Below are 24,966 nucleotides of genomic sequence, written 5' to 3' on the forward strand. Positions count from 1 at the left end.
GTTCGAACCTGTATTTCTCAAGGGTTAATTGTACTTACCTTTGGCGGTCTGCCCAAATCTTTTGCCCATTTTTTACGGAATTATTTGTTTTCTTTATTATAGACATTTCTTATTTCTTTCCTATTTTAATCCCCATAATAATCCTGTGAAATGGATTTGATAACTCACATTTAATGCATAAGAAATAGAGACTCTGAGATGTCATAGGACACATGGGAGACCCCAGGGATCTCTGACTCTTCCCCGCCCCCCCCCCCCCCATCCAGGCGTCTTTGGTGACAGAGTCCGTGCTCTAAGCCATAGAGAGCATCGAACCACTTTCCTTTCTCCCTTCCCTCCTTCCTTCCTCCCTCCCTCCTTCCTAACTTCCTTCCTTCCCTCCTTCCTTCCTTCCTTCCTTCCTTCCCTGATCTGTCCCTCATTTTCTCTTTTCCCCTCTCTTTTGTCAGACAAGTTCTCTTTGAATGAACAAGAAAGAAGCCAAACCAATTTTTTTAAGGAAACAAATTCTGTGTATTTCTTGATGAATGCTGGCCTACTTAGCTCAGAGGAAGAATTTGAGAACAGAAATTTCTTTGCTTTTTCCTGGCCAGAACTCATGCTGAGATGGGGGAGGGGGTTAGATTATTATTTTGACAGAGCTAAGAATTATTTGGATGAAAAATGGATCCCCACTTGAGCGGGAACGAGATCTCATGGCAAGAACACAGGGGTGAGGTTACCGATGGCCTTGATATACAAGACTCCAAATTAATAACTTAACTCCCGCTTTCTTGCAAACCTGAGATACCAGCAGTGTTTCCTTGGCTGTGACTTAATAATTGCAACCTGTGTTCCAAGGAAGGCTTCGTTCTTCTCTAAATGAGCAACATAAAAAGCCAGTTTCCAAGTATGTGCAGCATGAGACACGTTTGGTAGAGTTAACATCAGAATCTCATCAACAACAAAAGAGAGGAAGTAACACTTTGGGAGGCTGCCCGTTCGATTGATCCAGTAAATTCTCCCAACAAAGCACCAGGGTCCCCAGCTTTGCCGCTCACGTGCTGTGGTGACCCCACCACCGGTGCCCATGACCCTGGCCGCTCCTTGGAAGAAGCAGGAGGGCACAAACGTGCAGCCCATTACATGGCCGGGCTCGTGGGCGGAGTGGGCTCGCCACACACCGGAAGCCCCCAGATCTCTGGCTGGTCCCTCATATCTGCTCCCACATGTCTCCGTTTACGAGGACTGTCTGATGTCCTTTTCCTTCCCGACACCAAAAATGTGATGTCTTCTCTGACATCCAGTTCTCCAACTCCCCACACACCAACGGCGTGTCCTGCAATTCAGTCTTATTGTGACGCTAACTCCCAGGGTTGGCACGGAGCCCGCATGTTAAGGACTCAGGCCCACAAGATTAGCCCCCTACTTTAGACACCGGTCACAAGTCCCAGGGGCCACCTGCACTTGTGGTTGGCCGGCTGTCAATTCATGGGTGCCCACGCCTCCTCCTCAGGTTTGATAATTTGTTAGAACAACTCACAGAACTCGGGAAAACACTGCTCACGTTTACTGGGTTTCCTATAATGGATACAACTCCAGAACGATCAGAGGAAGAGGCAAGGTGTGGGGGAAGGGGTACAGATCTTCCGCGTCCTCTCCGGGCGCACCACCCTCCCAGTGAGTCCGTGTGTTCACCAGCCCAGGAGCTGATGCACGTTTATAACCCAATCTCCAGCACCCCTCCCCTCCCCATAGTCTGGGGGGAGGGGCTGGTGAGGCTGAAAGTTCTCACCTTCTTTGTTTAATTTACTTTTTATTTAATTTTTAATCATTTTATGTTTATTTTTGAGAGATAGAGAGAGCAGGGGAGGGGCAGAGAGAGGGGGACAGAGGATCCGAAGCGGGCTCTGAGCTGACAGCAGCAAGCCCGACATGGGGCTTGAACTCACAAACCGTGAGATCATGACCTGAGCTGAAATCATGAGCCAGACGCTTAACCGACTGAGCCACCCAGGTGCTCCATAAAAGTCTTCACCCTCTGGTCCCATGTTTAGTCTTTCTGGGGACCAGCCCCCATCCTGAAGCTATCTAGGGGCCCACACAGAGTGACCTCGTTAGCATAAATTCAGGTGTGGTGGCGAATGATGATAGCAGTTAGTGATGAGGGGCCTGAGAGCGGGCTGGAGGGCAGGGGTGACTCAGAGTTGGGGTGTAGACATGAGCTGGTAGGGCCTAAAGGTGGGTGGAACCAAAAGTAAAAAAAAGTGGAAAGAGGGAGAGGCTGGCTGGAAAGAGGCTGGGATTAGGCGGGCGGCTAGCTAGCCCAGGTGCCCTGTGCGCCACCCTGGCCGGCCAGCCCCTCCCCCTGCGTGTCCCGCTCTGGCAGGGCTAGGTTTGTGCACATCAGTGGGAGCCAGGCCCCAGCTCTGAGGGAGGAGTGGTGCGAGGGGTCAAGAGAGTTGCTCCATCCACAATTCAGTCCGTCCGGCTGCCATCAGAGGCAACTAGAATTTGATCCAGGGGTTCCTGCTGACCCCAGGGAAGAGGCCAAGCGTTAGATGGCAGTGCAGAAAGGACACCCGGGTGACTCAGTCGGTTGAGCGTCCGGCTCTTGATTTCGACTCAGGTCATGATCTCACTGTTGTGGGATCGAGCCCCATGTCAGGCTCTGCACTGAATGTGGAACCTGCCTGAGATTCTCTTTCTGCCCCTCCCCCACTTGCACTCCCTCCCTCCCTCTCTCTCTCTCAAAAAAAAAAAAAAAAATCCAGTGCAGAAGGGCAAATGTGAGCACCACCCCCTTGAAGGGCAGCCTGCCCCAGGCCATGGAACTCACAGAATTCACAGCTGCCCCTTTCCCTAGACCCACAGCCAGATCTGCCAAAGGCTTGGAGGCAGGGAGTACCCCTCCCCACTTATTATGCCAGGCGGGGCCTCTAGGCTCTGACGTTGACCCCAACAAAGGCTGAGGCCCCAGTGGTGTCCTGCCAGCTCCTGGGGTAACAGGTAGACCAGGGCCCACGTGGTTGTTCTGGAGTCATAATGAGAATGCTCCAAGCCCCTAACCACCAGGTTGCTGGGGATCCAGAGCCTGGAGATACCATGACTCATTAGCTATTATTTTTAGTTTTATGCCACAGAAGATGTGCAGGAACGAGATCAGCTTAAATGTCTTGCTATAAAAAGGATGATGGATGGGGGGCGGTGGGAAAAGACAGAAAGCCAGACAGACATGGACAGACAGAGACCGAGGGGAAGAAACTAAGAAATACACCAAGATGTTAGCAAGAGTTTCCCCTAAGTGGCAAGATTAGGAATAATCTTAAAATATTTCTATAAAGAATTCATATTATTTTTATAATAAAAAAATACATGTTAAATAAATGCACAAGGCATGAGAAGTCCTGAGAAGCTATTCTAGAATCAGCATTATGCAGGCCTTCTACCTAGTTATGGGCCTTGCTGGTAGAGAAGACCACTTCTCTCCCAGGGGTTTCAAAGAAAGTTCTGGAACCAACATGAGCTACACATGCACTCCTGAAACAAAAACGGCTTTCTCACCTCCTGGACTTCACACTGTGTAGTCCTCTCTCCGTGGATAGGACGGAGGGTCCTTAGTTAGGTCTGTGTAACTAAGAGAATGTTGCTGAAATGAGGGAGTGTGACTTCAGAGTCCAGGTCATAAAGGACATTGTAGCCTCACCTTGTACATCTTAGCTCTCTCACTGTAGCCAAAGCCAGCTGCCATGGCAGCAGAATACTCCAACAGCCCTGTGGAGAACTGAGGCCTCCCTCCAACAGCCAGTACCAACATGACAGCCATGTGAGTGAACTTCATGGAAGGGGCTCCTCCAGCCCCAGTCAAGCCTTCAGATGACAGCAGGCTGGGCTGGTCACCTGACTGCAATGTCATGAGAGACCGGGAGCCAGAATCACCCAGCTTAGCTCCTCCGGAATCCCTGAGCTACAGAGACCATGTAGAACCTTTGTTCTTTTAAGTTTGAGGTAATAGATAATTAACACAAATGGTGACCTTATTTTTTGTAATGTTTATTTTTGAGAAAGAGAAAGAGAGAGAGAACGTGTGAACAGGGGAGGGGCAGACAGAGAGGGAGACACAGAATCTGAAGCAGGCCCGACGTGGGGCTCAAACTCATGAACCATGAGATCATGACCTGAGCCCAAGTCAGACGTTTAACCAACTGAGCCACCCAGACGCCCCTATTCTTTATTTTTAATGTGGCCCATATTCTATTTCTATTTGGGTGGCACTCTTCTGGAATCTTCTCCGCTTCTTTCGCCAGGACTGTTTCCTGAGTACCCTTCAGCTGAAGAGGAACTCCTCTTAGAAACTCAGCCTCGACCATCCTAGTTCATCTTGAGGCTGTATGAATGCCCTTGACTTCCAGAAAAGAAAAGCACAGAGGTGAAAATTGTAAAATATTGTCTTATTTTTGGCTTATCTCCCCATCACTCCCTTCTGTGGGAATGGAGACACCCACGTGTTCTAGCACTTTCTCTCCTATCTGTCTCTCTCTCCCCTCTTGCTCTGCCCTTCAGTGACATCTCTTCTCTTCCACTTCTAGCAGCCCACATGTGTGTCCTCAGACACCCGAAGGGCGTTGGGAAGGGGGGAGACCTGGAAGGTGCAGCCAGGACCCTAGGATAGAAGCCGCAGAAGGCGGGTTTCAGCTCCAAGAGAAAGAAATGCATGGCCTGTCATGGCCACAGCATGTGAGACAGGCCCCCTCGGGAGTCTGAGCAGAGGCCAAATGACCAGCACTGGGGTTACGGTGCAGCACAGGCTCTCAAATGCTCATCTGCACCAGAATCGCACAGAAAATACATTCAAAAGGTGGATTCCCAGGGATCCACGCCCCTAGAGGTTCTGAGTCATCAGCCCTGAGGTGGAGCCCCAAAGCCTGAGTTTTTACAAGGAGATCAAAGGAACACATTCTGAGAAGAGGAAATCCCTCTGCTGGCTGGGATCAACTCTAGTAGGCTATAGGGCTGGATGCTAAATTGGTGTTTGTTGAATGGCTATATGCAACAACAAATAACGAATGACTTTGAAGACCTATTAATACTCCTCTGGCCTCCTCCTGTCTTAGGTGAGGCAGGCAACAGCTCTCAGAAAGGAGACTTTACCTCAGCAACAACCCTCTGGAGTCCTCAGGGGCCTGAAAAACTTGCTATCTTCAACAATGTTATATTAAAAGTCTTGGCTAACTTGACCTTGAGACAGAATCCTTCCAGCCCAAGCATCCTTGACATTCTCAGACGAGCACTGGGTCTGAGTTAGTGAGAAGAAACAGGCTACTTTATCTCCATGGGTCATGTGAGAGTTATTCCGCTCAGGCTGCCATAACAGAATACCACAGACCGGGCAGCTTGAACACCCAAAATTAGTTTTCTCACAGTGCTGGAGGCTGGAAGTCTGAGGTCAAGGTGTCAGCAGGTTGGTGTCTCCTGAGGCCTCTCTCCTTGGCATGTGGATGACTCTCTTCTCCCGTGTCCTCAGTGGTCTTCTGTCCATGTGTGTCTGTGACCTAATATCTTTTTTTTTAATTTTTTTAATTAAAAATATTTTTAATGTTATTTATTTTTGAGAGAGAGAGAGAGGCAGAACATGAGCAGGGGAGGGGCAGACAGCTAGGGAGACACAGAATCCGAAGCAGGCTCCAGGCTCTGAGCTGTCAGCACAGAGCCTGACACAGGGCTCGAACTCATGAACTGCGAGATCATGACCTGAGCCAAAGTCAGACGCTCAACCAACTGAGCCACTCAGGTGCCCCTCTTCTTTTTTTTTTTTTTTTAAGTTTATTTATTTATTTTGAGAGAGAGAGCCCGAGCAGGGGGAGGGGCAGAGAGGGAGAGAGAGAGTAAGGGAGGGGCAGAGAGAAAGAGGGAGAGAGAGAATCCCAAGCAGGCTCTGTGCTGTTAGCGCACCATCTCACAACCATGAGATTGTGACCTGAGCTGAAATCAAGAGCCCAATGCTCAACCAACTGAGCTACCCAGGCACCCGTCCTAATCTCTTCTTATAAGGACACTGGTCCTATTGGTGAGGGTCAACCCTACTGACCTCATTTTAACTTAATTCCATCTTTAAAGACCTCATCACCAACTACAGCCACATTCTGGGGGCCAGAGGTTAGGACATCAACATACGAATTGGGAAGGGGGCCCAGTTCAGCCTGTGACCATTTGCAATCAGAAATTTCTGATTTCCAAAGAGTGGTGGGTCCCCATTTATTGGAATGGAGCCTATACCCCAAAACCCATGGAGGTCAGGGCTCCTGTGGACGCCCAGATCTCACACAAAAAAAAGTGAAGCAGAGTCATTTCTATATGTTCTGCATATAGAACATATGACGTGGTCACAATGTTGGTGCCACTTCTGTGGCTAAGAGGTGGCACATAGGGTGGTTTCCTTAGTCACCACACAGAGAGGGCTCTGTCCTGCCTGCCCCATGGACACCCTTCCTGACATGACCCCCTGTCTGGGTACAGCCTCCCCCTCCCTGATCTTTCTTTCTCTTTTCTCACATTTGGGCTTGGGGGAGGTTGAGTCACTGAAGGAGCTTGACAGAATGGCTCACAAAAGTGGTTTTATTTTAATAATTATCAGCCCCAGATGCTTCCCCCGTGAGGCTCCTCACTTGAGCTGTGATAAACACAGCAACCGGAAAGTCACTTTATTAAACCATAAATGTTTGCCACAAATCACAACTAAATTAGCCCTTGGTGGAAGACGCACAGAAGCCCAGCCTGCTGCTTTCATTCTGTGAGCTGGGGAAAGGTAAAAACACACTTGGAACACTGTCTCATTAGGCTATAAAAAATCCCCAATGCCTGCGGGTTTGGACGTGCGTGACATAAATGCACATGAGTGGGCACATGTGTGTCGAGGATGTTGAAAGTGGAAGGGACAGGAGCAGAAGTTGCCCTTGCTGCCATCCCAGGCACACTGGTCCCCACCTCAGCCCACCTGTCTGTCAGTCCTGCTGCTGAGCAGAGGGCCACCAGCACTGGTCCCGCCCTGGGGGGCCCCAGATCTCCCTCCACCTCAGTAATGCCCACATTGGAGCAACGACCATCCAGGGACCCAACGCTGCAAAAACTAAGCCAGGAACCCCTCTCCCAACATGTTCTTGAGAATCCCTGCTTCTCTCTTGGACTCCTTTTTTTAAGCTGTAAAATGGAGGAAATGGGGTAAATCAGTGGTTTTCAAACCATACCCCATGGAACCCCAACAGAGACACATCAGAGACCCCGGTGATGATCCAGGGGCAGTCTGAGCGGGCAGGCTCCAAGCTCCCACTTCACTTCCACCCGAACAATTCTATCTTTACCTGCTTTGTATGTGGTCCTGGAGGGGATTTGTTTTAAAGGGGTCTGAAACCAAAAACTGTTCACAATACACTTGACTTAACGGCCTCTCGGGAGGTTTCTGGTTCTAGGCTTCGTGAGATTGTGATTCATTCATGTGATTCTGGGACCAGAACAGACTCTTGGTGGGGAGGGTCTCTTCCTAAGCTGCTCATCAGTGGATGGTCACCTCCACAGCTGTCTGGTGGTGGGGTCTTGTGACTCTACCTGGTATCATAATTAACCCAGTGCTTGCTGCTTGTTACTATGACTGACTGCTCCTATGTCCCCCGGAGAGCCTGGCTATGGTAAGTCAGAGCAATACGGGTGCATCTGTGTCACCAGTCCCCATTCCTGTGCCTGTGGCAGGCATCGCCAATCGATCACCATGCTTTCCTGCTGAGCCCAGACTGGTGCTATTCATTCCATTGTTCCAGATAGCCCCACCAACTGATATGCAAGAGCATGCAAGATACAACCTGCTTGCCATGCTTTTCTCCTTCCCTTCCTGAAAGAAAAGCCCCTGAAAACATGGGGACGGGCTTTGTTGTGGCTTGTACATGATGTTCTTCAAAGCATTTCCTAACCCATTCACAGGGAGCTTGGGGAAGATCTTCTGTATTTGTGGTGGCTCTTATCCAAGAAGGCCCCCCTCCCACACTGAACACAGCTGACCTGCGTAATCCCTGGGATGTTGTGGAAATGACAGCATGACTTGAGACACTAGATTAAGTAAGACCTTGTGGCTTCTGCCTTGTTTTTTTTTGGGTCACTCTCCCTGGAAGAAACCAGCCACCGTGTTGTGAGGTGGTACCCTGTGGGGAGGCCCGCATGCCACCAGCAGCCAACACTTGGCTTGCCAGCCATGCAAGCGAGCAGATCTTCCAGTCCCGGTCAAGCCTTCAGATGACGACAGCACCAAAAACCATCTTGACTGAACCTTGTTAGTGAGCCCCCGGCTAAGCCGCGCTCCCATTCCTGACCCACAGAAATTGTGTGAGATGATAAATGTTTACTGTTTTATGCTGCCAAGACTCTGGGGGAATTTGTTATGCAGCCGTGGGTGACCGTTACAGTATCTGAATCCACACGTGCCGGAGCAGAGCGGGGCACTCCAGCACAAAGAGAGGTACTATGGTGATGTCATAACTAATCGCGGATTGTCACAGAGCTCTGTAAATAGAGGATAATTTGACCCCAAACAAGGTGGGATGTTAGTAAGGAAATGGAGTGGGAGTTTCTTTGACGTGGTTCTGACTCACCCGTGATTCCTCACTCCGGTTTCCTTTTCCTGCCATCTCTGCTTGTGTAAGCACATCTCGGACTGTATTTACAAATCAAAATCAGAAAGCCTCAGATCTCTCTCACCCTGAGAACTTATCATCTAAAATCACAACCAGGAGGCCTAAATAAAGAGAAAAGAAGGAACAAAAGGAAGAAAAAGGAACGTTTTGGTCTCCCACTGCCCTTTCTCTTTCTATTAAAATACTTGTCCATCACGGTTATGAATCTTGAACCCTAATGAGTCGCCAAGCACTGCTGGTGTTTTTTGCTGTGATCTGAGACCTTTTTGTGTTATTTGTTTGGACTGAAGCTAAGTCATAGATTTACTGCTTTCCTCGTGACCGGTCTTAAAACGCGTGATTTAAGCTGTCAGAATGCAAATAACTCCAGATATCCTTGTAAATGGAGACACCAAGGAGGGTTTTATTGTTGGAAAGAAAATAGTGGATGACAAGTAATGCTGATAACAGTACAATGGACTCTATCCATAAAAGAAAATAGAAAGAGAAAAGAGACCCCAAAAGAAGGAGGAAAAGAGGGGAGGGAGAAGTGTTAACAGCTAAATCTCTGGCCAAACTTAATTTTAAAATCCAGACAACCAGCCTCCCTAACTCTTACACCATCAGTGGTCTGTGAAATTAAATGCCCGCTTTCCTGGCCTGTCTCTGGAATGTCTCCCCCCACCAGCTGACCTACAAATACTTTATGTAGAGAGAGAGAGGACCCCATGACCTCACAATGGGTCCGATCGATGGAATTTTGGCTGCACATCGGCCACTCTCAATGCCGATCCGCCAGCCCGGTGCCCCCCTAAGCCAAAGCTGCTCAGCCAATGTTTGTCAAGTGACCAAGTGAATGAAAGATGTGTCCTGTGCAGTTAACTGGCACTTGTGACTACGATCACGCTGGAGTCCTGATGGAGCCTGGCAAGGGAGATAATATTCCCATTTTACAGATGAGGTTATAAGGCAGGGCCAAAGTTGCAGGGGGTCGTGGTGAAGGGAAGTGGGCTCCATCAACCTGCAGCCGGTTTGTACACCCTGCAATCAGCAGACATCCCATAGTGATGCCTTCTCAGCAGTAGAATGCAGGTTCCGGACATCGGCTGGAACTTCGGAATATTCTGTCCCCTTCCTCTGATAGCAGCATCTTTCATGTTTGGAGGCTGGGGAGGCAGGGAGAAGGCAGCGCGGTCTTGATCGTCTTCCAGAGGGTCAGCCTCCCCTCTTTCTTGTCTCTGCTCAGTGCCCCTCAGCAGAGCTGTTCTTAACCTGACTGCACACTGGACTTACCTGGGAGCTTTAAAAAATACCACTGCCCTGGCCCTGGCCCAGAAAGTCTATAATTCAAAACCACACCAGGACCGAGAAGAGCTGCCCCAGGGAGAGATGGTCACCTTCTAGGAAGAATGTTCCAGCTTCATAACCCCTGGGAAATACCGCCGTCTTGATGTTGGAGGTTTTGGACTTCAGTTCTGGAATCCGGGCCTCACCCCGGCCACCTGGCGATCTGTTTGAAATGACAAATGTCGTCCCCAGCTTCTGATCCAGTAGCTTGGGTGGACCCAGGAAGCGGTGGCTTTGTTGAGACACACATGGCTGGAGAGATCCAGGAACTGGGCTGGGTTCGGATGGAGAGAAGTGGCTCTTTTCAACTCTCCCTTCGGCTGTGTCCTCTTAACCACAAAGGACAGGAGTGCTAATGGCTGCTATTGGGGAGTAGGTGGTGCCGAATCACCTGCAGGCAGCCATTACTCTCTGTTAATGGGGGAAGGGACTCCGGGGAGCCGCTGAGCCCAGGGTTATATAGATGTATATGTAGATGTGTGTGTGTGTGTGTGTGTGTGTGTGTGTATGTGTGTGTGTGTGTATATACATATATATACACACACACACACATACACACACACACACACACACACACACACACACACATATATATGTATATAGATGTCACTTCTCAGAGTTGGTCTGCCATCACTGAGGTCATGGTGGCCCCAGTGCAGGGCTGACGACCATTCTGGATCTGCTGGGAATGCCTCCACCCCCAGTAGGTGCATTCGGATATAACTAGGCCAATGGGCACTGAACCCCACTGTGCGCCAGGCACTGCGCTGGGCCAGGGAGACAAGTATGAGGGACCCTGGGCCCATGAAGTGACCAACCAGGAGTAAACAAATGAGGCCACAGGAGGAACAGACACTAAGCAGTGGGGGAGTAGGACCATGGGGGCTTCGTGGGAAATGTAGCCTTGGGGGAGTGCCCTGGAGGAGGGAAGTTTTCTTAGGTAGACACTCAGATGGGGCAGAGTGACAGGGGTTGAGGAGACAGCGCTAAAGCCTCAGAGGCCTGATTACCGGGGCCCATGAAGCCAGGGTAGGGGTATAAGCCATGATCTTAAGAACAGCAGAGAGGCTTTGAAGGGTTTAGCAGGTGGTTCAGAAATGGGGCCAGCAGGAGGGGGCTTCATCTGCCACTGGTCTGGGCTGAGACCTAGGCTTTTGAGTCAAGAGGCCAAGTGTAGACCCTGGCTGTGTCACTTCCTGTGGGGACTCCCTGGGCAAAGTCTCTACTCTCCTTGGTTCCCATTCCCGCTGTTGTAAAATGGGGGTGAGGGTACCTGCCACATGGGGAGGGGGAGGGAGCATGAAGTCTCACAATGCCTGTGAAACATTCAGCACAATGTCTGCCCCATGACAAGCTGCCAATAACTGTCAGCTCTTACAATTATTCCCCTGCAGCTCCTAACATAGTCCCAAACATATCTGATGTTTAGACTATATGAATGAATGAATGAATGAATGAATGAAGTCCAGCCTCATTTAAAAAAAATTATTTATTTAGGGGTGCCTGGGTGGCTCAATTGGTTAAGCATCCGACTTCGGCTCAAGTCATGATCTCACAACTTGTGGGTTCAAGCCCTGCATCAGGCGCTGGGCTGACAGTTCAGACCCTGGAGCCTGTTTCGGATTCTGTGTCTCCCTCTCTCTCTCTCTCTGCCCCTCCCCAACTTGTGATCTGTCTCTCTATCTCTCAAAAATTTTTTTAAGAGAGAGAACATGTGGGGCGCCTGGGTGGCTTGTCGGTTAAGTGTCCGACTTCAGCTCAGGTCATGATCTCAACCTCTGTGAGTGCGAGCCCCGCGTCGGGCTCTGTGCTGACAGCTCAGAGCCTGGAGCCTGTTTCAGATTCTGTGTCTCCCTCTCTCTCTGTCCCTCCCCTGTTCATGCTCTGTCTCTCTCTGTCTCAAAAATAAATAAAAACGTTAAAAAAATAAAAAAAAAATATTTAAGAGAGAGAACATGAGCAGGGGAGGGGCAGAGAGAGAAGGAGAAAATCCCAAGCAGGCTTTCTGTTAGCACAGAGCCAGACATGGGGCTTGAACCCATGAACCATATGATCACGACCTGAGCCAAAAGCAAGAGTCAGACGCTTAACTAACTGAGCCACCCAAGTGCCCCGGTCTAGCCATATTTTATAAACATAGGACCTGAGAAGGTCAGGTCAATCAAATCTATGGCCCAGGGCAACACAAGTATCAAGGAACAATTTAAGACAGATTTGTACACTGAGCATGAAGGGCCGAAATAATAATGCAAAGCCCTCCAAAATACTGCAGTGCCTTCATCAAAGCTCTCTCAGGAGAGACACAATAAAGCGATGGTCCGAACTGGAGTTGTCACTGAGTCTTACCATATTTCTGTTATTTTAAAGTTCTTGTATTAGTCAGTATAGGAGAAGCTTTGTGCATTAACAAAATAACCCTAACATCTCAACGACTCAACACAACACAGATTTCATTCTAGTTCACAGTCTATATCCAGCACATGTAGGCAGGACCAGTGGAGGGACCGGATATATTTTCTCCATGCAGTCACTCAGGGATCCAGGTTGATGGGGGGCCTTCTCAACCATCCAGACAGGGGAAGGAGAAGCTGGGGGATGGTGCCTCCTTTACGGTGCCTCGGCTTGGAAGTGATACACGCCGCTTCTCGTACATCATCAGCCAGACCGGGGCTAACAGCAAGGACGCAGCTGCCGGGAGCTGGGAAGGAAGAGGAGAACAGAAGATGGGTGCACAGGAGTAATATCCACCCCAGTTCTTAATCCCCCTTTATTTTCTAATGAGAACTTTTCATCAAGACTCTAGAGCAGCTAGGTGGGTCAGATTCACAGAAATCTGACTTGAAACTTTCTATGCCTTCTCTTTTCTCCAAGGCCGGACTGCGATTTGCCTGTGTGACCTCTCTCTGTAGCTTGTAGAGACACAGGCAGAGAGCATTACAGATCTATGGTGGCCTTTGCTATACGTTTTATGCTTTGATTTTGTCCATGCTCATGTTCATTATAAGGCCGCTATTCCTTTATTTAGCCAATTTGATGGCGACAAATCCAAGCCTGGGTGGAGAGTAGGGGGTTAAATTAATCTGACAACAGTATCCTTGCTATTACAGGGGAGCTTGTAACATCAGTTGGGCTGATTTAACAAAATTTATAATGTATTCCGCAGTTGATGGCTTGAGCCTAATTGAACACAAATTTATAATACCATCCAGTGTTGTAATTAAAATGTGGTAAAATTAGCCCATCAAATATTGTATATATGCACACTCTCACAGAGCCATCAACGGCTTTGTTTTGTATACGGTCAATTACGTTTTCAAAGTGGAATCCTCAGAAGAATCCATCAGACATTTTGAGATGAAAAGAAACCAATTGAGGACTTAAGCCTGCTCTAAATTGACCAGGAAACACCCGGAAAATTGTTTTCAAACAATGAGAGAAATTAATTTTCCAACGCAGTGATTTTGGGGTGCAATTAGTCTCCCACGTTATTTGAATGACCACAGGATTAAGGGACCCCGGTGGTGGCTCGGATGCATGAAAAGGGAGTTGTCTGTGTATCTCAGTCTAGAGTCCAGGCCATGCAGGAAAGAGAAGAAAAGACATCCGTCCCTGCCCCCCAAAACCACGATGACCCTTAAAAGGCTGATCTGCTTCAAGGTGGATCATCGTGCGGGCTTCCTTACCTACAATGACTCTTTTTTATGTGACGACTTATTCTACCACAAGGGCATCTTCAGATCAAAAATTACATTTGAGTCTAGACATACTCTTTCCTTAAATATTTTAAGAGGAGAATAAAAGGAACGTGGGGACACAGTGCTAGTGATGGGGAAACCGTTCTCACCACCAGGGACTCGTGTTTGCATTTTTATTAGCCTCCTGCTGAGGTAGAGCGGCTGGGGCTCTGTCTTCAACTTGGAAAAAGCAGAGGAAGGGGTGGCCTAATAATGAGATGTCTTGGTTGCTCCTCTTATTTGGGGCATACACACAGATCTGCTCTGGGTGGCAGGGTGGGGTCCTCCACCTGAGCCAGCCCCATTCTCCCCTCACTGCCCCCTGGCGGTGTTGGGTTGAACTTGGCGTTAGCAGAAGGCAAGGGTAAGACCCCAACTTCAAGCTCAGGGTCTTTCAGGTTGGATCATCCACTAGAACAACTCATGGGACTCGGGAAAGCACTGAACTTACTGTTACAGTTTTATTAGAACAAAGGGAGACAAAGGGCAAAGTCGGGCAGGAGCCCAAACATGAAGCTTCTGCGGTCCTCTCCCCATCGAGTCCCAGACGGTGTTTCCCCCTCCCAGCTGTGATGTGTGACAATCGCTCAAAGAATATATTGCCAGTCAGGGAAGCTCTTGTGAGCATCAGTGTCCTGAGTTTTTATTGGGGTTTCACTGTATAGGGATGACTGAATCCCCTGGCCACGCGGCTGAGTCTCCAGCCCCCTCCCCTACCACAGGTCAGGCCAATAATACATGCCTGAAAGCCCCCAGGGCTCTAATCATGTGGTTGGTCTTTCCACTGTGGCCAGCCTCCACCCTGAGCCATCCCCTAGACCTAAGCTATCTAGGAGTCTACCAGAGTCACCTCGTTAGCATAAATGATCAGCTGTGGCCTGAGGGTCCCATGAATAACAAAGACCCTTCCATTACTTGGGAGATTCCCAGTGCTTAAAGGTTACCTCGCAGGAGCTAGGATCAAGGCCAGACCTCTTTTTGGGAGAAGTCAAATTCCTTAGACACAAGGTGATATTCCTCCCTGGGAGGAAAAACTAACTGCCTCATCAGGTTTTACCTGTGGGCAGACTGAGCTAGAGATGCCCAGAGAGGCCAGGCTCTTCTCCCATGTTGCCCAAATCACACACACATATCCGATCACGTCTCTCCACCCTCACCCCTGGAGCTGCACCGGCCTCTCACTGTGCCCTCTTCTTTTTTTTTTTTTTTTTTTTTTTTTTTTTTAATTTATTTTGAGAGAGAGAGAGAGAGAGTGCGAGCAGGAGAGGTGCAGAGAGAGGAGAGAGAGAATCTCAAGCAGCCACATGGGGCTCGATCCCACAAACTGTGAGATCATGACCTGAGCCAAAACCAAGAGTCAGATGCTTAGCCAACCAAGCCACCCAGTGGCCCCTCACGGTGCCCTCTTCTTATAAGGACACCAGTCATGCTGGATTAGCATTCATCCTGATGACCTCATCTTGATTACACTGGCAAAGATCCTGTTTTCAAATAAGGTCACATTCACAGGTACTGAGGTTGGGACTTAAACACATCCTTTTGGGGGGATGCAATCCAACTTGGAAGACAAAGAAGATTCTGGACATTTCTGTCTTGTTTATATCCTGTCCTGGATCCCCCCGCCCACCATCCCCAGCCCCACAAAAGTCCCTACTGGAAGGAGAGACGATGTCATTACCCGGCCCCACCGACACCCGGTGCACATGCTCACCAGATAGAACTTGCCCTGTGCCGGGAGCAAAGGGGGGCCCCGGTGCCTTCAGGGTCTCCCTGGTGGGCTGGGGGGACCAGGCCTCATGTCTGCAGTGGGGCCAGGCCGGGCATCCGGGGTCCATGCCCAAGCAGGGAGCCCGCTGAAACAGCAGTGGGTGTCAGCGTGGTGTGGGGCCACCCTCTCTGTTGTGGTTGGTACAGGGTCCAAGCCTCCACGGAGACGGTAAACACTCCAACCAGGGAGCCCACTAGTGACTTGTGCAAGACGCAGCAGGGTTGGCTGGGGGCTTCTCCAGGGAGGGGACATCGTGTCCAGGCTAGGCCCGAGAAGGGCCCTGCTTTCTCAGGGAGAACAACTACTCTCATCTCAGGAAGCTGGTTCTTAATTACTTTAATCTTTCCCTCAGCTCTTTGCAGCTTTTCTTTTATCCAAGCAAGTCAGCGCCCCCCCCCCCCCCACTGCATCCTGGGAGCAGGTGGGGCAGGAAGTCTGTGCCAGGAGACTGTCCCTAACCTCGGCTGCTTGAGGGGAGGGTGGGAGGGCGTCATCTTATCCCCACAGTTAATCCTGAGGTCTGCTGTGACACACCCCCTCCCAACGCATCCTGGGTTCCCCCCACTCCCCGTACACCCCGCAGCCATGCATTGGCTCAAGCTACTGTAACAACGCACCCTCACCCTGTGCAGCTTTGACAAGACAAGTTCACGGTCTCACAGTTCTGGAGGCAAAAGTCCCCACTCAAGGTGTCTTAGGGCTGTGAGGGACAGTCGTGTTCCAAGGCTTTCTCTAAGCTTCTGGAAGTTCCCTGGCTTGTGGCGACATAAGTCCTAACCTCATGCGGTGTTGTGCATGTTCAGGCATGTGTGCATGCACGTGCCTGTGTCCACATGTCCCCCTCCCCTTTTTTTTTTTTTTAATTTTTTTAAACATTTTTTATTTATTTTTGAGACAGGGAGAGACAGAACATGAATAGGGGAGGGGCAGAGAGAGAGGGAGACACAGAATCTGAAACAGGCTCCAGGCTCTGAGCTGTCAGCACAGAGCCCGACGCGGGGCCCGAACTCACGGACTGCGAGATCATGACCTGAGCCGAAGTCGGACTCTTAACCGACTGAGCCACCCAGGCGCCCCGCCCTCCCCTTTTTTTAAATGTATCTTTTTAAAAATGTTTATTTATTTTGAGGGGGGCGGGGCAGAGAGAGAGAGAGAGAGAGAGAGAGAGAGAGAGAATCCCAAGCGGGCTCTATGCTGTCAGTGGGGCTCGAACTCGGGGATTGTGAGATCATGACCCGAGCCGAAATCAAGAGACTTAACAGGCTGAGCCACCTGGGCACCCCCATACGTCCTCCTTTTTAAGAGGACATTGGTCATATTGGATTAGGGCCTATCCTAATGATGTCATTTTAACTCTGTAGAGACCCGATCTCCAAAACGAGGTCACATTCTGGCGTCCTGCGGTTTAGGATTTCAACATTCGGATTTGGTGGGAGACGCGATTGAAGCCCTAACACGGCGGTATCCAGCCCGCATCGCAGCCTCACCCGGAGGCAGTCAGAGCCCTGCTGCTGTGAAGCTGCCACTCCCACGGGGACCCTGTGTCCCTCCAGAACGGTTCCACAGGACCCTGGGACCAGGGCTTTTATCCGGGATATTGTTACAGATGGCACCTCTAAAAGCTGTGTTTTAATACCCTCTCAGCGGCCAGCCCTGCTCCCCGCGACCTCCCAGCCACAGCCTCGTGTCATCACGGGCCCCACCGGCTGTTAGCGCTGGGCAGGGAAGCGGGTGTCTGTAATCATCTGAACTGCTGGGAATGGGGGGCAGTTATTTGGGGGACACATTGCAGGGGGTAGGCGCCAGGCGGCCCGGACGTGCCTGCAGCCGAGCCCGGACGTGCCTGGACGCACGGCGGCAAGGCTTGAGATTCAACCAGAAATCAGGTCCCCGCCCTCCGCTGCGTGGTTCTTCTCTTTCCCAGCCTTTTCTGCAGGTGATTTGGAAGCTTCCAGTGGAGATACCCTGTGGGCACACCGTCCCAGGGGAGTGTCCCACCCTTATTCCTGCTCAAAATGCAAAATACACACGCAGCCAACCCTCACTTCTGTAGACGGCAGCTTGGATTGCACACCTGTTCCCAACACAGCCCAGAAGAGCGTTTCATTGTGTTCCTTCGACGCCCCACATTCAGTTATCTCTTGACAAACGGTGGGCTCATATCTAAACTAAAATAAACTAGACGGGAGTGCCTGGGCGGCTCAGTCAGCCAAGCGACCGACTTCAGCTCAGGTCATGATCTCGAGGTCTGCGAGTTTGAGCCCCGCACCAGGCTCTGTGCTGACAGCTTGGGGCCTAGAGCCTGCTTTGGAATCTGTGACTCCCTCTCTCTCCACCCCTCCCCTGCTCATGCTCTGTCTCTCTCCGTTTCTCAAAAAAATAAATAAATGTTAAAAAAAATTTTTTTTAAATAAATAAACTAGACCCCTTGTTTTTCATCAGAGGCAGATGGGCTCGTGCCTTTGAGTCGGGCTTCTTGGGTGCATCCGAAGGGCTCGTCAAGGTCACGGGGCCCAAGGACTTGCTGTGACAAGGGAACAGGTCATGTGGCATGTCCCCCAATCTGACAGGTATGCGGATTGAGCCGAAAAACTCTGTCACAGAAAAAGAAACACTAATGCCGGTGCTGGGTCAAGGGCAGCCTTGGGTCCCAGGGGACCCCGCCCAGCAGCTGTTCTGTGTTTGGGTGGGGGACAGGGGGCCGAGGATGAACAATCAGAGTGCAAGGGCACACAGGGACCCTGGAGTTAACGTCATAATCACCATAACTGTTATTGGTGGGGAGTTAGCTCCAGACCAAGTGCCCCGTATCCGTTATCCTCTGATCTCACCATCTCCTTCCTCCTCCAGGACCCCCAGCGCCCAGGGCCCAAAGTCGCAGGGTGCCGTGTGGAATCCACACCCCTGACCCTGTTTGTGGGCGTGTCTGTTGGTGAGGCCGGAGCGTAGTACTTGAAATCAGACCTGGAATCTGAGCCGGGCTGTGCCATCACTCACCGTGTGGCCGGGACTGACTCACCTCTCAACCCCGACCTTCCCCGACCTTCAGGCTCCTGATCTGTGAGTGATCACTCCTTACCCACTCCACTGCTTTAGAGGAGAAGACAGGCAGATGGGGCATGATTCAGGTAGGAGGCGGGTGGAGAGGAGGCTGGACAGCTGAGTCTGTGGTGATTACAGTGGGGAGTGTGAACTTCATGCCACAGGTAATGGAGAGCCAAGGGAAGGCCTGTGAGTTGAGGAAAGAGTGTTCTAGGATCATCGCTGGGGCCAGACCGTGAAGGGGGTGGTGATGAGAAGGGGTGGAGGGGAGGACCCGCTTTCCCCGGTGGGCCCGAAGGACACCTGCAGGGCCACAAGGCAGCAGCCCAGGGCTGGCTCTGAGGGCACACGGGGAAGGGACAGCCAGGCCCCGGGCCAGGTGTGCCCCAGGTAGAGCTGAAGCTGGAAATACATTTTCCCATCCAGACCCCTGTCGATTATCCTGAGAGAAGCCAGATTCTGCCTGGGGCCTGGGGCTGTGTCAGGCACTCGGGGAGACACATTAGCCATTCGGGAGGACTCTGAACCATCCCCAAACCCAGCCCTTCACAACACTTGGCGAGACCCTGACCTGCCAGGCCGGTGTGGTGGGGAGGGCCCAGGAGTTCAGGCTCAATCTCGAGGCTGGCTCTGTTGGCCTGGCGCTGTGGCTCATCAGAAGAGAGGATGTTCCTTACAAGGCCTGGTCACAGAAGTGTGGATCCAGATGCCCCCAGCGTCACCCCCCAGCCCCCGTTCACAGCTGGGTCTTGAACCTGGGTCCTCAGGCCAGCGTGGCCCGAGTGCAGCCCTCAGCTGGGTAGAGGTAGCTCGGGGCCGATTCAGTTTGATTGAACCAACACCACCTGCAGGCCTCAAAGCCCTCGGCTCCCCAGGGCTGCAAGCTGCACCCCGCCTTGCCCGTGAGGCTCCTCCACCACGAGGCCCCTTCAGCCGGGCCCGGCTCTTCTCCTTTGTAGGACCCACCGTGACCTCGGCAGGTGGATTCTGTGAGGTCGTGGGTTTCGTGTGCATAGATACACAGCCCCCCAGATAGAAACTGCTTCACGTGAACAGGGCCACCACTGCCACAGCCTTCAGCTGTGTCTCACGCTGGAGGTGCCCCGGGATTTTGTCCCGTCTCTCTGGATCGAGTGTCCCTGCTTTGGGCCTGCCCCACGGCCCAGAGGGAGGCGGGGACACAGCAGGACGGTCCTGCCCCTCACTCCCCTTCGCACTGGGAACACGACCCCGCCCCTCACCGGTGGCCCTCGGTCTGGGTGCCTCATTTCCCGTCTTCATGGAGAGACCCTGTGTCAGCTTGCTCAGGCCGCTGTAACAGAGTACCACAGGCTGGGGCCTTAAAAGGGAACTTACCGTCTCACCGTTCTAGAAGCGCAACATCAAGGTGTCGGCAGGACTGGTTCCTTCTGAGGCCTCTCTCCATCCCTTGAAGATGGCCGTGTCCTCCCCATGTCCTCACGTGGTTATCCGCCTGTGCACGTCTGTGTCCTGACCTTCTCTTCTTACAAGGACACCAGCCACGTTGGGTTAGGGCCACCAAATGGCCTCGTTCAACCTTAGTCGCCTCTTTATTTTTTTATTGATTTTTAATGTTTATTTTTGAGAGTCAAAGAGGGACAGAGTACAAACGGGCGAGGGGCAGAGAGAGGGGGAGACACAGAATCCGAAGCAGGCTCCAGGCTCCGAGCTATCAGCACAGAGCCCCACACGTGGCTTGAACTCACAGACCGCGAGATCATGACCTGAGCTGAAGTCAGACGCTTAACCGATTGAGCCACCGGGTGCCCCAAACCTTACTCACGTCTTTAAAGGCCCTGTCTCCAGTCACGTAATGGGGTACTGGGGACCTCAATATATAAATTTTCAGAAGACGTGATTCAGCCCATAAAAGCCATCTCCTCAGAAGGGCCTTCTCTGACCAGCCCTGACCCCAGTCTCCCTCTCTGTCACATCCCCCAGGAGCACCCAGCGCTCCTGACAGACCCTGTGCTCCCCGCACTACCCAGCCCCCCACCAACCACGAGGACGGAGGCCTCTCAGGAGCAAGGGCTGTCTGGCAGGGGGTGGCCACTGTGCAGGGTGTCTCTGCCCCATGCAGTCTGTTGAAACAGGCCCTCCCGGTCCAGGGAAGGGCACTGGCATTCTCCGGAAGCTTCTGCATCTCGTGCCTGTGGTTTGGGAGGAGGAGAGGCTGCCCCATCATTTCTGGAAACAGAATTCGGTGGGGCAGGTGAGAAATAGCCTGTGGGCTCCAGCTCGCCTGCCTGCAGCCTGGCGGGCACGGGCAGCTCTTCCCCCTCCGTCCCAAACCCACAAGGGGCAGGCGTCCCAGGGAGCCCATGCTCCCCATGCCCCCTGCCTGCACCCGGGGCCCCCGCATGCCAAGCCCTCTGCTCCAAGGGGCTACGCTTCCCAAACCCACTGCCTAATTAGTTTGCTCCCACCAACCCCTGACAGGCAGTGACCACAGGGCAGGAGACCTATTTGGTGGCAGATGTCACACGGCTCCCCAGCACGTCCCGGGCAGGAGCCCTGCACCTGCACACCTTCATTAAGCAAGTTAATTACTTGCCAACTTACGGGCCCGATCAGGCCTTCTGCATGGAAAGCTTTGCACCCTCGCAGCCTTGGGGCATCCCTGACTCCCACATAGGACCCCGCTTGGGGCTCTTCTGAACATTCCAGAATCCCTGCTCATCATTTAGCGAAGAAATCTGGCCGCAGACTCACAGGCAGAATGAGCGAGGATATTCATAAAGCCCAAGGCACGAGGGAGGAAACAAGTATGTTATGAAAATGTTTTCAGCGACAAACATACCTCGTTTGCCCCCGGGGAAATAGTTCTTCTCATTTGCTTTGTACCTACTGTGTGCAGGTGGGGGTGGGATGCAGGGGACCCTGCGGTGTTTGCACTACGGCACAGGCACTTGCTGACCTGGCTGTGGCTCAGGACCCCAGACAACCCTCTGTCCATTCTTTAATCCCCCCTCTCCACAGCAGTCTCCTTCTATAATAAGGAAGTGTGAGGTCCCCACCCACAAAGCCACTCAATATTTCACAATTAACAAACTCTTTTGTGATGCCTGGGTGGCTCAGCCGGTAAAGTGTCTGACTCTTGATTTCGGCTCAGATCATGATCCCATGGTTCGTGAGATCGAGCCCCACATTGGGTTCTGTGCTGACAGCATGGAGCCTGCCTGAGATTCTCTCTCTCTCTCTCTCTCTCTCTCTCTCTCTCTCTCTCTCTCTCTCTGCCCCTCCCCTGCTTGCTTGCTCTCTCTGCCTCTCAAAAAGTCAATTACAAATTCTTTTATATACTAGGTTATTGGAATCCTCTCTGAGAGATCCTGTGTCCACTTTACAGGTGAATAAACTCACGTGTAGAAGAGGTAAGTATATTAGAACTCTTCCAGTGGCAAGTAACAGAAAGTATTCAGCTCAATTTGATTATGAAGTGCGGGGGTGGGGGGAAGAGTAATCTCTTGGGTCATACAAGTGAAGATTTAGGAGTAGGGGTAATATTGGCTTCAGGTATAGTTGGATCCAGGTGTCAAAATGGGTCTTCAGTAATCTATCTATCCTCAGTTCTTGACTCCAGGCCCTCTGAGCTGGCTATATTCTCGGACAAACTCTGTCCTTACAGTGCAAAAGGACCAGCAGCTACTCCAGGCTTCTGTCCCACCAAGTGCATCACCACACTGAGCAGGTCAAAGCGAGACAGGTAGTGGGACCTACCTCATGCCCTTGACACCTTGCTTGAGGATTCACAGAGACCATCCAAACCCCCTTCCTGGCCTGGGCTGGCTAAGCTTGCTGGCCCGGGCTCCCTTGGACCACCTTGCCCAATGGGGCAAGACATCGGACTCTGCTTCTCCAGAGTCCCTCCATCCTGCTGCCTGCTCTGTCTATACCACCAACACCTTTTCTCTGTGGCCCAGCCACTGTGCTCTGCTCTAAGTCATGCGCAGTTACCAGAGGGTACCAGCCAGCTGGTGGTCTACAGGGGCCCTTCTGAGGTGGAGGACCCTCCAGCTCACGGGTTATGTTCAACGGGCACCTCCGTCTACAATAGCTCCCCAGACCCACCAGCTAGAAACCCTACGGTGCGTGGTGAGTGTTGGTCCACAGAACGGCCACCCAGAATGGAGCTCCATCCACAGTGGAGGTAGAGGGTGAACCAGCAGCCTCAGCAAGGGGCCACAGGAGTCATTAGGAGATGCTGCGGCCTGCACTCAGGGACAGGGGACAGTCCCGCCTGCAGGCCAACCACAACTTTAATGAGCTGGGCCCAGCATCAGGGCCCCCCGTTCCCAAGACTACAAGATCTGGAAGACAGCAGCTGACACCACAGCTTCTGGAACTTCATTGCATTTGTCTGTCCCCTGTATCACCCAGAATTTGAAGACTCCAAGCTAGGCATGCACCAGAAACTCAACAGATGTTTGTGGAAGCTAAAACGTTTCTCATCCGTCTGCCTTGGCCCCATCTGTAACACTCACCCCTTCCTCCCTCTTGCAATTTCCTGAGGGATCACCCCCCACCATCACGAGGCCAGTGGCTATAGCATAGGGAGGCTTGGCTGCTGTGGCTTGGGTAGAAGAATCTGCTTGGATTGCTCACCTAATTTCAGTTTTTCGTCAATAATATGGAAATATTAGTAGCCCTCTTTCCATTGCAAGTAAAAGAAACCCAAGCTCAAACGTTACTTAAGCAGAAGGAAAAATGTGAGGATTCAAGTTACTAAAACATCCAGAGTGTGGACTTCAGGCACAGTCGGATCAAGGGGCACAAGCCTGGTGTTCAAGGCTCATTCTCTGGGCCACACTAGCCTCTGAGTTGGTTTTGTGTGGATGGGCTCCTTCTTCTGTGCCTGTGTTTGAATCTGCACTCCCCTAACACAGATCCTGAGACAGATATTTGAGTGAAAATCTTTTATTTGGGAGTTTTGGGAGGTAGGAAGTGAGACAGGGAAGGGAAACACTCAGCATAGTACATTGCTAAGCAAATTGCCCCTACGGGCACCTGGAGGTTAGGCCCACTGAGGAAGCCAGGGAGACTGTTCAGCACGTGCCCCAGGGTTGTTCTGCCTGAGGGGCGAGGGAGCTGGGCTGTTTGCCCACCATTGCGCATCCGGCCATCCAGTTAACTCCTGGCACCTGGTGAGCTCACTCCCCAGCCGGGGAAAGCTCTGAGGCACGGACCCGGACCCGTAGGAAGCAATGCCTGGGGTTTGCTCTGTTTGCACCAACCGATTCTTGTTCCGGCCTCCGAGCCAATCACTCTGGCTAGCACTGATTGGCCGAGAGGGTCACGTGCCCCGGCCTCCGCGGAATCTGCTCAACGTCCTGTTAGGTCACGTGCTCACCCCAGAACTTGGCACACGCGGACTCGTCCTGTATCGCGTGTTCGCCAGGCCTCCTGCTGGTACGCCCCAAACTATTAGACGAGGGGAGGAAAAGGGGGTGTTATAACCAGGGAAAAAGGGACCGGTAGCTGAGTAGGGGGAGACCACAGACCTCACCCCCAGAGACCCATTGGGTCGTTTGAGAATCAAGGACAGCCAGCTGCGGAGTGTGGAGGGCAAGGCTCGGCACCTGACGGGCACCTGGGGCTCGTCTCAGCCAGCGACCCCCACGCCCCCACGGGATCCACGGATGTGCCGCCCTAAGCCTGCCGCTTCGGTTCTCCCTTTTCGGGGCTTTCTTTTTTCTTCCGCTAGATTTTTGCATTTTTCTAAAGTCTCGGACTTTGTTTTTTTATATATATACAGAAAAGAAAATGGGGAAAAAATTTTCTTTAGGCTGCAAGTCGGAGCTCCCAGTGCCTGCTGCCTTCCCCGACCCTCGCATCAGCTTTGCGAGAGTGTGCTCGCTCCCCAGATGGCAGAGGCAGCCATCGGGTCGGGGGCCAGGCCTCGGCAGCGGCAGGCGACGGTGATGAGGGGGGGCAGCCGGCCCCATTAAGTCAGCACAACCCGCCCGGGCGTGGGCGAGCAGAGTCCTCGGACTTGGCCCTCGTCAAGGGAACCGTGCAAGCAGCCGGCTAAATTCTGCAGCCTCGTGGCTCAAACACGGGCTCATCACAGGCTCTCCTAAGGTCTAGCTGGGGCTTCCTGGCATTATGCTTTCATCCGGGACACGCTTATTGAGTACTTGCTACCTGCCAGGCACCGTCCTAGGCACGGGGGACACAGCAGTGAACGGAGAAGCCCAAACCCCTGGCTTGGTGGAGCGTACATTCTGGCAGGGATAACTAATTGTAAAGGTAACGATTAGGTGAGTTGGATGGTGTGTTAGGAGATAGTAAATGCTATTTAAAACTAGATGAAGGTAATAGGGACCTGGAGAATGGGAGCGGGGTGGGGGTGGGGTCTTAAGGGGGTGGGCCAGAGTGGACCTCCTTGAAAAGGTGAAGTGCCATCAGAGATTTGAAGGAG

General features: G+C 51.8%; 1 long non-coding RNA gene across 6 annotated transcripts; it reads left to right on the plus strand.

The window, feature by feature from the left end:
- The first annotated feature begins 1,440 nt into the window (after nt 1-1,440).
- LOC132689595 (uncharacterized) lies at nt 1,441-24,852 on the plus strand. Of its 6 annotated transcripts, none has more exons than XR_009615069.3 (7): nt 1,441-1,495; nt 3,714-3,987; nt 4,287-4,408; nt 17,928-18,055; nt 18,336-18,545; nt 21,852-21,919; nt 22,116-23,308. It is a non-coding gene; the product is annotated as an uncharacterized LOC132689595 (long non-coding RNA). The 6 variants fall into 6 exon arrangements; XR_009615068.3 differs by lacking the exon at nt 1,441-1,495 and adding an exon at nt 24,331-24,852 and having other exon boundaries at nt 3,617-3,987; nt 22,116-22,251; XR_009615071.3 differs by lacking the exon at nt 1,441-1,495 and having other exon boundaries at nt 3,621-3,987; nt 22,174-23,308.
- The last annotated feature ends 114 nt before the right edge of the window (nt 24,853-24,966 follow it).

This window comes from Panthera onca, chromosome E3 (genome assembly GCF_046562875.1).
Source record: "Panthera onca isolate mPanOnc1 chromosome E3, mPanOnc1 haplotype 2, whole genome shotgun sequence".
In the NCBI taxonomy this organism is placed as follows: Eukaryota; Metazoa; Chordata; class Mammalia; order Carnivora; family Felidae; genus Panthera; species Panthera onca.